The sequence below is a fragment of the Sturnira hondurensis genome, unplaced genomic scaffold, assembly GCF_014824575.4.
Source record: "Sturnira hondurensis isolate 20B ecotype Veracruz unplaced genomic scaffold, ASM1482457v3 Scaffold0008196, whole genome shotgun sequence".
NCBI classification, from domain to species: domain Eukaryota; kingdom Metazoa; phylum Chordata; class Mammalia; order Chiroptera; family Phyllostomidae; genus Sturnira; species Sturnira hondurensis.
In genome coordinates, this window is record NW_028080827.1 from 5,090,757 (window position 1) to 5,102,936 (window position 12,180).

The 12,180-nt window shown below is 40.0% G+C and overlaps 1 protein-coding gene across 1 annotated transcript in view; it reads right to left on the bottom strand.

Annotated features, from left to right (window-relative positions):
* The window catches only part of FAM227B (family with sequence similarity 227 member B), a 53,168-nt gene extending 41,016 nt beyond the window's left edge, over positions 1–12,152 (bottom strand). Inside the window, exon 1 of the mRNA XM_037054430.1 lies at positions 12,005–12,152. The gene's annotated coding sequence lies outside the window, so the exon portion shown is untranslated. The remainder of the gene's footprint in view (positions 1–12,004) is intronic.
* Between the last annotated feature and the right edge of the window lie 28 nt (positions 12,153–12,180).

Genomic DNA, 12,180 nt, shown 5'->3' on the forward strand with positions numbered 1-12,180 from the left:
TGCATTGTGAGCCGGGTCCCCAGTAGGGGGTGTGCAAGAGGTAACCACACATTGATGTTTCTCTCCCTCTCTTTCTCCCACCCTTCCACGCTCTCTAAAAATGAATAAATAAAATCTGTATAAAAAGTTAAGAATTTAAGATGGTGACATCAGGGCATTAAAGCAAATATAGGGCCCTCTACTCACGAGGCCCTGTGCAACTGCAGAGGTGGGAACTGCAGAGGTGGGAAGCCCATAATGCTGCCTCACCTGGGAGCCTTGATGACCTGAAGTCCAGAGAGAAATATGCCCTTTGTAAGTGAGCATAAAGCTGTGACAGCTTCCTTACCCAGCAGTGAGGTGTGTGCATCCTCTGAGGGATGAGTTGGCCTACCTGATTCAGTGACTCTGCAGAGATGAAATCAGTGGGGCCTTAAGCATCAATGTGAGCTGGGGAAAAAACTGGAGTCTGAAAGGCACCCAAATGCAAAAAAAATATTTACCCCTATACCTCACTTCTGAATTTTGTCAAAAAAAAAAAGGCAGCAGTGCAAGTGGTGCTGGGAAGTTTTTATATAAGCCAATGCATTCTTATTGAAATTGGAGTACTTGTTTTCCAAGGCCCTGATAGAGTTGACTCCAAAAGTGAACCAAACATAGTTAAAATGTCAGTCCAAACTGGTTGCAAAGAAGTACTGACAAGATATAAGAGGTGGCTATGGAGAGGGAGGTTGGAGGATGGATTAATCACAGGTGAACTCAATCTAATGAAAGCCACTGCCACGGTTAAAGTGCAATTCAGGTCTGGGAAGATTTGAAAAGACCAGTCTCTCACAGCCAAGGAGAGAAAAAGGCTTGCACTCTCTCAGAACTAAATTCAACTTCAGCCTCCACATTCTTTCACATAATGTCTCCTACACAATAAAACAATTACAAGACATGCAAAGAAGAAGGAAGATGGACCCCAAATCAAAACACTTAATACAAACCAATTCATTGAGAATACAGTATTTATAAACACTATAAATATGGTAAAGATTTTGCAATATACATTGGATTACAGTGCATGAAAAAATGGGGTATTTCAAGAGAAATAGAAATTCTAAAAAGAAACTAATGAAAACTTTAGAACCCTGCAAACACTAGTCATAAGAAAACTGGCATGTCTATATGAATATCACACAAAATAGATTTCAACATAAGGAGTATTATCAGACATAATTAAGGTTACTTCCCATTGATGAAAGGTCACCTCATTAAGAAGACATACCAGTGCTAAATATGCTTGCATCTAATAAAAGAACTTCAAAATAAATGTAGCAGAAATCAATACAACTAAAGAGAAATATTGGCAAAACCACAATTACATTTGTAGATCTTAACACATCTCTGAATAATTGATAAATCAGGTACATACACAAATCAGTAAGGAGATAAGATTTGAATATTATCAACTTTGACATTTATAGAACATACCTCCCCACTGCAGAATACACAATTTTTTTTCTTAATCTATGCCCTAGGACATACTTACAGATTTAAGAGAGAGGTGAACAGAGGGAGAGAGACATCCAGGTGAGAGAGAAACATTGACTGGTTGCCTCTTGCACATGCCCCGGCTGAGGACCAAACTCACAACCCAGGCATGTGCCCTGATGGGGGGAATAGAACCTGTGACCTTTCAGTCTAGTGGGACAACACTCCAACCAACAGAGCTACACCAGTCAGGGCAGAATACACAATTTTTTACAGTAATGGAACACAAAACATGTGCCACAATGAAGCTATGCCAATTTGTTTATGAGAACTATTGGCCTGAAATTTTCTTTATTATAATATTCTTATTAAGATTTGGAATTAAGGTTATTCTGGCCTCAAAAAAAGAAAATGAGTTATGTAATATTTCTGTTTTATCCATTCTCTGAAAGAATTTGGAAATCTGATGGAAGAATACCATTCTTTTTTTTTATTTTTATTTAATTCTTGTTCAAGTACAGTTTTCTGTCTTGTATTCCCAGCCCTGCCCCCCCACAGTGCTCCCCACCTTAGTTATTGTCCATGTGTCCTTTATACTTGTTCATGTGAGTCCTTCCCCTTTTCCCCTGTGATTCTCTCCACTCTCCCCTCTGGACCCTGTCAGCACATTCTGTATTTCCGTGTCTTTGGTTACATTTTGCTTGCTTGTTTGTTTCGTTGTTTAGATTCCTGTTAAAGGTGAGATCATATGGTATTTGTCTTTCACTGCCTGGCTTATTTCGCTCAGCATAATGCTTTCCAGTTCCATTCATGATGTTGCAAAGGGTAGGAGTTCCTTCTTCCTTTCTGCTGCATAGAATTCCATTGTATAAATGTACCATAGTTTTTTGATCCAGTCATTTACCGATGGGCATCTAGGTTGCTTCCAATTCTTGGCTATCATAAATTGTGCTGCTATGAACATTGGGATGCATAGGTTCTTTTGGATTGGTGCTTCAGGGTTCTTAGGATATACTCCTAACAGTGGAATTGCTGGGTCAAAAGGCATATTCATTTTTAGTTTTCTTAGAAAATTCCATACTGCTTTCCATAATGGTTGTACCAGTCTGCAATCCCACCAACAGTGAACTAGAGTCCCCTTTTCCCCACAACCTCTCCAACACTTGTTGTTTGTTTCTTTGTTCATGGTAGCCATTCTGACTGGTGTTAAGTGGCATCTCATTGTGGTTTTGATTTGCATCTCTCTGATAGCTAGTGATATCGAGCATCTTTTCATGTGTCTCTGGATCCTCTGTATGTCCTCTTTGGCGAAGTGTCTGTTCAAGTCCTTTGCCCATTTTTTAATTGGGTTGCTCAACTTCTTTGAGTGGAGTCACGTGAGTTCTTTGTATATTTTGGAGATTAAACCTTTGTCTGAGGTGTCATTGGCAAATATGTTTTCCCAAACTGTTGCTTCTCTTTGTATCTTGATACTGTTTTCCTTGGCCATGCAGAAGCTTTTAAGTTTGATGAGATCCCATTTCTTTATTCTTTCCTTTATGTCCCTTTGCTCTAGGGGATGTATCAGTAAAAATATTGCTGCGTGGAATATCTGAGATTTTCCTGCCAATGCTCTCCTGTAGGGCTTTAATGGTTTCCTGGCTTATATTTAAGTCTTTTATCCACCTTGAATTTATTCTGGTGTATGGTGTAAGTTGGTGCTCGAGTTTCATTTTTTTTGCATGTAGCTGTTCAGTTCTCCCAACACCGAACAATACCATTCTTTAAATGTTTGCCAGACCTTGCTGGTGATGCTATCTAAATCTGAAATTATCAGGAGTTTCAAATTGAGAATCCTGTTATAAACTTAATTGTGGTCCTCCCCCACCCAATTCCTATGTTAAAGTCCCCCAATGTGAGTATATTTTGACCTGGGGCCTTTGGGGAAGGATATTAAGGTTAAATGAGGTCATAAGAGTAGCCCTGCCCTTAACAAACCTGTGCATCCCAATGTTCATAGCAGCACAATTTACAATAGCCAAGTGCTGGAAGCAACCTACGTGCCCACCAGTAAATGAATGGATCAAAAAAATATGGTACATGTACACAAAGGGATACTACCCAGCAGAAAGAAAGGAGTGTCTACCCTTTGCAACAGCTTGGATGAATCTGGAGAGCATTATGCTAAGTGAAATAAGCCGGGCAGCAAAAGACAAATACCATATGATCTCACCTATAAGTGGAACCTAATCAACAAAACAAACATGCAAGCAAGATATAACCAGAGACATTGAAATTAAGAAACTGATGATAACCAGAGGGGAGGTGTGAGGGGGTTATGGGAGGAAAAGAAGGAAGGACTGTCAGGAACATGTATCAAGGATACACAGACACAGACAAAAGAGGGTAAGATCAAGGGTGGGAGGTGGGGATGGCTGAGGTGAGGGAGATTGGTCGGGGGGAAACGGAGACAACTGTACTTGAACAGTAAAAAGAAAGAGTGGCCCTAATCCTATAGAGGTGTTGTCCTTGTAAGAGGAAGAGACACCAGATAGATCTTTCTCTCCCTGAATGCACCAAAGCCGTGTGAGAACACAGTGAGAAGGCAGGGCCTCACCAGGAACCAACCCCTTGATCTTGGACTTCTGGCTCCACAACTGTGGGAAGTAAATTTCTGCTGTCTAAGCCGCCCAGTCTGCGGCAGTCTGTCAGGGCAGCAAAGCAAATTACTACAGATTCAACCTCTCAAAATTAATATAGAATCATTCAGGTGGCCTGTTCCCTCTTATATCACTTTTGGTAAATTGTGTTTTTCCAGGAAAATAAAAAATGTCAAATACTTGATGTAAATATTTGGTCTTAATATTCTCTTGTTGTTTTAACTATCTATCTGCAGGATATTTTCTTTTTGAGTCCTCACATTTGTACTTTGAGTTTTCTCTTTTTTCTTGGTCAGTCTATCCAACACTTATCAATTTTATTAATCTTTTCAAAGAAGGAATTTTGGCCTTGTGGCTTTTCTCCAGTGCACATTTGTTTTCAATTTCATTGATTTCTGCTCTTATTTTCATTAGTGCCTTTTATTGTGTAGATGTTTGAGAATCTTGCAGTGTAAAATCTGATCCTATTATGAAGCCGTTTGCTTGACCGTTCCTGCTTCAGACACACTGAGCTTTCTATCACTATTTCCTTTCTTTTCTTTTTTATTGAATTTATTGGTGAAACATGGATTAATAAAATTATATAGGGTTCAGGTGTACAATTCTATAACACATCATCTGAATATTTTATTGGGTGTTCACCAACCCAAGTCAAGTCTCCTATCTGTCACCATTTTAATGCTTATTTATTCTTCAATATAAATAGAAATCCAAAGATTACTAGATATTTAAGGAATAATTATAAAATGTTTTTAAAAATATATGTCCAAATAACTGAAAATGGAATCTGAGAGGATACAGATAATAAGAACAGAAGGAAACCTTTAAAATGTGTCTTTAAGATTCTTAGAGTGATATAAGGTAACACATCCCTGAAACCAAAAGAGCATATTATAAGGTAATATAGAATTTTTAAAAGTAAGGTACAAATGTAACATTATAAATTAAATATTCAACAAAATGTTTATGTGGCAAGGGTGGGAGGGTGCTGAAGAAATCATCTGGAAACTAGAATTTAAAAAGTCATAAAGAAAAGAATCAGAAGACCAAAAGACCAGAATTTAGAGGATTATTCCAAGAAAATGATTTCAGCCTAGAACTTAAAACCCAGGCAGATGATCAGTTGAGTGTGTGGCATTTTTTGGATCTGTAAGGTAGCCAAAAAAATCATTTCTCCTGGTTATTAGTTTCATACTGCTGCTGTAACAAATTACTATAAATGTAGTTGCTTAAAACAGCACAGGTTTATTGTCTCATAGTTCTGGAAGTCGGGAGGTCTTCAGTGGGTCTGTAGGGCTGTGCTCCTTCTGGAGGTTGTAGGGGAGAACCTGTTTCCTGCCTTTTCCAGCTTGTAGGAGTCGCCTACATTCCTTTACTCCCTAGCCCCTTCCTACAACCTCAAAGCCAGCAAAGTAGCATCTTCTCCCCTCTCTGTCCTCTGGTCTTCCTCTTATAAGGATGCTTGTGACTGTGGTTGGCCCACCCTGATAATTCAGGGTAATTTACCCAACTCTAGATCCTTAATTTAATTACACATGCAAGGTCAAGGTTCCTTTTGCCCTGGAAGAAAACACATTTATAGGATTTGGAGGTTAGGATGTGGACATCTTTGGGGGTGGTCATTATGCTGTCTACCACTCCCATTTATGTTTCCTCAGGAAGGTACTGGAGGATATGTTTCACAAAAACAAAGGATTAAACAAAGAAAAGGGGAACAAGAGATCCAACACGGGAGAGCGGCATTGGATTGTAAAAGAAACCAGTACTGAATGAACTCTAGTTTACAAGGCACTAGAAGGACTATCTAGAAGAATAAAAAAATTTTAAAAAACATCAGGGAATTTAAATAATCATCTTAATTTGTTTCATTGTAATGTTTTATCACTTTGGTAGAATGTTTGAGGACAGATCACAAGTACATATAAATATGGCATTTATTAAGACAAAGGCAAGTACAAGGTTGTATCAAAAGTTAATGTGATCAGGGCTGACTGATATAAGTGTAGATTTAAACAAAACTGTGATGTTACTATACTGAGAGATGAGATAGAGTGTGGGGACAGGGAGAGAAGAAATGTGTGTGCACTTAGGGGTGGTGTTATAAAAGAGCTTTATCACTGACTTCCATAGGACGAAGTCAGTGAATAATATCTAAGTTTGAAAATCAAGAAATTGCAGGATAACTATATTTTGAAATATGGAATAGATAACAGGAGAGATGTTTTAAAGATTTGAAAAAATTTTCCATTTGAGAGAATTGAGAATACAGAGGTTAGAAACCACAACATTTTGGTTAAAAGCCTAGAATGTGGCAAACTATTAATGCTCACCAATATGTGTTTGCTTCTTTACATTTCCCAAGCTCCTTTGTAGTTAAAGTGGATAACTTGGAACTAAATTCTGGCCAATGAAATATGGGAAAAGTGATATACCATAGTTTGCCATATATAATGCATTCCTGTGTATAGTGTGTACTCACGAAACTTTCAGGAAAAAAGTCTTTTGTTTTCATTTTTTTAATTCAATTCTTTTACTTATTTATATTTAGAAACAAAACCAATTATTGTATTCCAGGCTATTGTTTTACATATGGATATCATTATTGTTTTCTAGAGTTATACTTCTAATGCATAAGCATAAATAAAAGAATTAAAAACATTTTTTAAAGATTTTATTTTTAGAGAGGGGAAAGGAGAAACATCAAAGTGTGGTTGCCTCTCTTGCGCCCCCTACTGGGGACCTGGCCTACAATCCAGGCGTGTGCCCTAGACTGGGAATTGAATCGGTGTCTCTTTGGTTTCACAGGCCAGCACTCAATCCACTGAGCCACATCAGCCAGGGATAAAACCATGTGTACAGATTCAGAACTAGTACTACCCAACTATAATGCATATCCTTATTATTCCCTCAAAAATCTGGGCAAAAAAGTACACATTATACATAGCAAAACATGGTACGCCATTTTTAGGGCTAATCTCGAAACATTTGTGTGACTCAGTATGCTTTCTTTCTTGTCAGATAAACTGTGGAGAGCAAGTCCTAGGAGCCAGCAGAACCACTAAAAATAAAAAGAAACCTACATTCTTGAGTCTACCATTTCATTTGACTAAAAATATCCATAATGGATTTCTTGCAAGAAATAAAAGTTTATTGTATTAAAGCCACTGAAATTTTGAGGTTTTCTGTGACAGCATTCACTGTGTCTGTTTAAAAAAAATACATGGCCACAAATTCTTTGACAGTCTTTGAGATGCAGCACCTATGTCCCCTCTCCTAAAACCTGTACAGGCCTGTGCCTCATAACCTAAAGAATATTGACTTCCAGTCAAGATGGAGGTGTAGGTAACACACTTTGCCTCCTCGTGCAACTGCCGAAGGAATCACTACCAGACCTCAATACAAATACAGCCAGAACCATCAGAAATTGAGCTGTATGGAAGTCCCACAGCCAAGGATTTAAAGAAGCCACATTCATTCAGATGGGTAGGAGAGGTGGAGACACAGAGATGGGCAGTGAGGTGGCAGAATCTGCTCTCCCACATTCACGTGTAGTAGATAAAAATTGGGAGGGATGCCTTGGGAGTGAGCCATCCCAGCCCCAAGGCACACCCCACAGCCCAGGGTTCCAGTGCCAGGAAGATAAGTCCCCATAACTTCTGGCTATAAAAACCAGTGGGTGTTGGGGTGGTGGAAGAAACTGCTGGATTTTCAGAAGACTTGGCTAAAGGGCCTGCCTGGATTTAAAATGTAGGCAGACCCATCCCCACTTGGATTAAGCACCAGGGCAACAGCCAGAAAGGTGCCAATCACGCAATGTGAGCACAAGGCAAACCTCCAGAAAGTAGTCAGTGGCGCCCTCTGCTGCTCTGAGCCCTCCCCCCACACAGAACCACAAAGCAGTGAAGCAGGTTGCCCTGCCCTGGCAATTAATTACCTGAGATTCTATCCCACACAATTTACAAGTGCCTTTTCTACAATAAGCCACACTACTAAGACAGAGAGTCAAAGCAGTTCTACCTAACACACACACACAAACACAGGAAGGCTGCCAAATTGAGGAGACAATGAAATATGACCAAAATGAAAGAACAGAATAAAACCCCAGAAAGAGAACTAAACAAAATGGAGATATGCAACCTATCAGATGCAAAGTTCAAAACACTGGTGATCAGGATGCTCAAAGAACCCACTGAGTACAGCAACAAAATAAAAAGACCCAGGAAGAAATGAAGGCTACACTAAGTGAAATAAAGAAAAATCTACAAGTAACCTCTCCACAGTGGTGTAGAGGCTGAATCAAATCAATGGTTTGGAAAATAAGGAAGAAATAAGCATTCAACCAGAATAACAAGAAGAAGAAAAAACTTTAAAAGACAAGGATAATATAAGGTGCCTCTGGGACATCTCCAAACGTGCCAACATTTGAATCATAGGGATGCCAGAAAGAGAAGAGGAAGATCAGGAAATTGAAAACTTATTGGAAAAAAAAGTGAAAGAAAACTTATTATTTGGTGAAGGAAATAGACATACAAGACCAAGAAGAACAGTCCCAAACAAGTTGGACCCAAAGACAAGACATACCGAGACACACCCACACCAAGGCACATCATAATCAAAATGCCAAAGATAAAGGTAAAGAGAGAATCTCAAAAGCAGCAAGAGAAGCAAGAGAAAAGGAGAACATTACCTACAAAGGAGTTCCCATAAGACTGTCAGCTGATTTCTCAAAAGAAACTTTGCAGGCAAGAAAGGGCTGGCAAGAAGTATTCATGTCACAGAAAACAGCCCCCGCCCCGGGGGGGGGGGTTCTTTATGCTGGCTACACATCAGAAACTGGGGCTCTCAATCCCAGAGTTTGGTAAAAAGGAAAGAAACTATTTATGGAAAAGTTATACAGGTTTAGAGTAATGGTGGAATGTCACTGTTAAATCCCAAAGTCCCTTTAAAATCCCAAAGTCCCACCACCACACACACCCAGTCCTGCCTCCCCTAGTCAAACTAGGCCAGTCAGGGGTACTGCATCTCAGGAAAAGAAAACAGAAGTCTGTAGCTCAGCTAGGCTCCTGCTCTTAATCCAAAACCACATCCTCCTGGTGGGCCAGGGAATCCTTCTGCATTCTTTCGGATCATGTGGCCAAGGCCCCACACTACTTCTACATGGTCAAGAGGTTTCTCCTTCCCTAGCTACAGGGTCAAAATTCCCACACGGCTGCTACATCCAGCTTTTCCGAATCTTTAGAAGCTGCGTGGTCAAGAGTGCCCCTCTCTCTGCTCCCAAACCAAATGGTAAAAAGCCCCAGTATGGCTGCCACACCTGGATTTAAATCCTGATGTGGATCTTCCTCCATAATCCCATTTCCAACTCCTCCCACATTGAGTTACACCTGCCAGTAGTCTGGTTTCTTCTGGCTTTCTTGGCTGCCACGGCTAGCCCAGGCAAGTGTGGCCCATGATGCTAAAGACAATCTCAGAGGCACAGTAAGTCCCTTAGGCTACATTGCATCCAGGGGTTAGAGTCATGCCCATCTTCCTGGCTCCACAGCTTTTAACATTGTTAAAACTGGCCAAGTTCTTCAGATGCGCAAAGTAGCTCTCAATGGCCCTGCTCCTCTTCCCTCATCCCCCAAGTGATAGCTATAGGAGTCTTCTCCATTTGGGGGGACTTCCAGCTCAGCACCAGGTTATATTTAAAGTGATGAAAAACAAGGACCTATAACCTAGCTTACTCTATCCAGCAAAGCTATCATTTAGAATGGAAAGACAGATAAAGTGCTTCCAAGGCAAGATAAAAGAGTTCATCATCACCAAGCCATTACTACATGAAATCTTAAAGGGACTTATTTTAAAAAGATAAAAAGTATGAACATCAAAAAGGCAACAAATTCACAACTATCAACAACTGAATCTAAAAAAACTAAGCAAACAATCAGAACAGAAACAGAATCATAGATATGGCAATCATTTAGAGGGTTATCAGCTGGGAGGCGGAGGAAGGAGAAAGGGAGTAAAGGTGCAGGGATTAAGAAGCATAAATGGTAGGTACAAAATAGACAGAGGGAGGTTAAGAATAGTGTAGGAAATGCAGAAGCCAAAGGATTTATACGCATGCCCCATGAACATAAGATAAATGGGGATTGCTGGAGGGAATGGGGGTACCAGGCAGAGTGGTGCAAAAGGGGAAAATCGGGACAACTGTAATAGCATAATCAATAAAGTATATTTTTAAAAGATTACATATGTGATTCACTTTGGGGCTTTCATAGTTCTATTCTGAAGTGTTGCCTTAATTATCTTTCATTCTAAACAAGGGTTAATGCTTACAGATCAGCATGGCACTTCAAAAATGTTACTTACTAGTGAGTTTGTTCTGAGCTCAAAAACGTCTTTCTGGCCCTGGCTGGTGTGGTTCAGGGAATTGAGTGCTGGCCTGTGAACCAAATAATCAGGGCACACGCCTGGGGTTAAGGGCCAGGTCCCCAGTAGGGGCATATAAGAGGCAACTGCACATTGATGTTTCTCTCCCTCCCTTCCCCTCTATCTAAAAATAAAGAAATAAAATCTTTTTAAAAATCTTCATGTATTTTAGATGAATGAAATCCAGCAAACCTAAAAATAAATGTTGAGAGAAGGGATACTAGACCTTTAGAGGCCAGGTCAAAAAAGGACATGTAGTTTCTGCCTTGTCCATTGAAAGATTTGACTTTGGAGCACTGGGCCTAAGCTAAGAAATCTCATTGTGCTGCTGCCATGCTGAGAGGAAGCCCAGACCCCACGGAGAGGCCACACCTAGGAGCTCTGCTAACATCCATCGTCGTCCCAGCCGAGTAATTAGAAAAAGCTGTCCTTCTGTGCCCTATTGAACACACAATTCCTGACCATGAAAAATAGTTCATTTTTTTAGTCCACATATTTTGGACTAATTTTTTACATGGCAATAGTTACTGCAATTAATAAATCATATCACTTGTTTTGTAGTCTGTGCACTTGCACTAAAGCAGTTAAAAAAGAAAAGGATGTGAATTATTTATTCTTAACTTGAAGACTTTGTCATTGCTACTTCTTTTACCCAGAAACTTCCCCCTTCCCCCTAAAGCAGTGGCTTTCAAACTTTTAAAAGAGAAATACAAAATAAATAAACGTTATAAACATGACCTAGTGTAAGTGTATATGTGTATGTACATATATATAAACAGTATATACACAAATTATATACATATAAAATTTAAAACTCCATAAAGCAATACTTAACTTCACCACGTGCCACTCACTGATATTTCCACACTATACTATTTCATTTTTTTAAAGTGTAGTTTTGGCAAAATATATTTCCTTGCTTATAAATGGGACCTCTGCCACAGTTCCCACACAATCCCTAGAAAAACACTACTTTAGACTGTAATCATTCTTGACGGCCCTACTCAAGTCCAACCAACAAGTCTTCATTGGCTAGTCCACTCTGATATATGTATTTTGTGCATTGTCATGCTGAACTTGATGGTCATCCCCTCCCTATCAAGGTTCTGAGCTTTATCACTCACTTCCTAAATTCACAGAGCTAAATAAATACATTACTCAAGATCTGGCCCTTGTACGACAACTCTTGTCATTGTGCACTCCTTCGGTTTGCACTGTCTTTGGATTGGGGTAAAGAAAATTGTTTAATAATCTATCCATATATTATGCTTAATTTTGAACTGGAAAAGTGCACAACGTAGTCCCAACTCTGGGTGCGTGTGTAGTTTTTAAGAACACCAAATCATCAAAATACAAAGACCGTACTTATCATGACAGAGCCATAAACAACAATGAATTATTTGGGGGATTGGTAAAATGGAAAAGCGTCCTGTAGGGTCAGCACCTTCACTACTCACTACATTTACACGGTGAGCCTGCATTTCGGGACCACGTACCACTTCTGTGGTCGCGGCCAGTCTCAGAAGGGACCTCCGCGAAAGGCTGGCGGGGCGTGGGGCCCAGCCTCGCGGATCCTGGGCTCCGCGGGGCTCGATCCCTTCTCAGCAGAAAGGCGACACCGCCTGCTGCTGGAGAGGGCGAGGCGGGACTTCCCGTTTCACCCGTCCTGGCC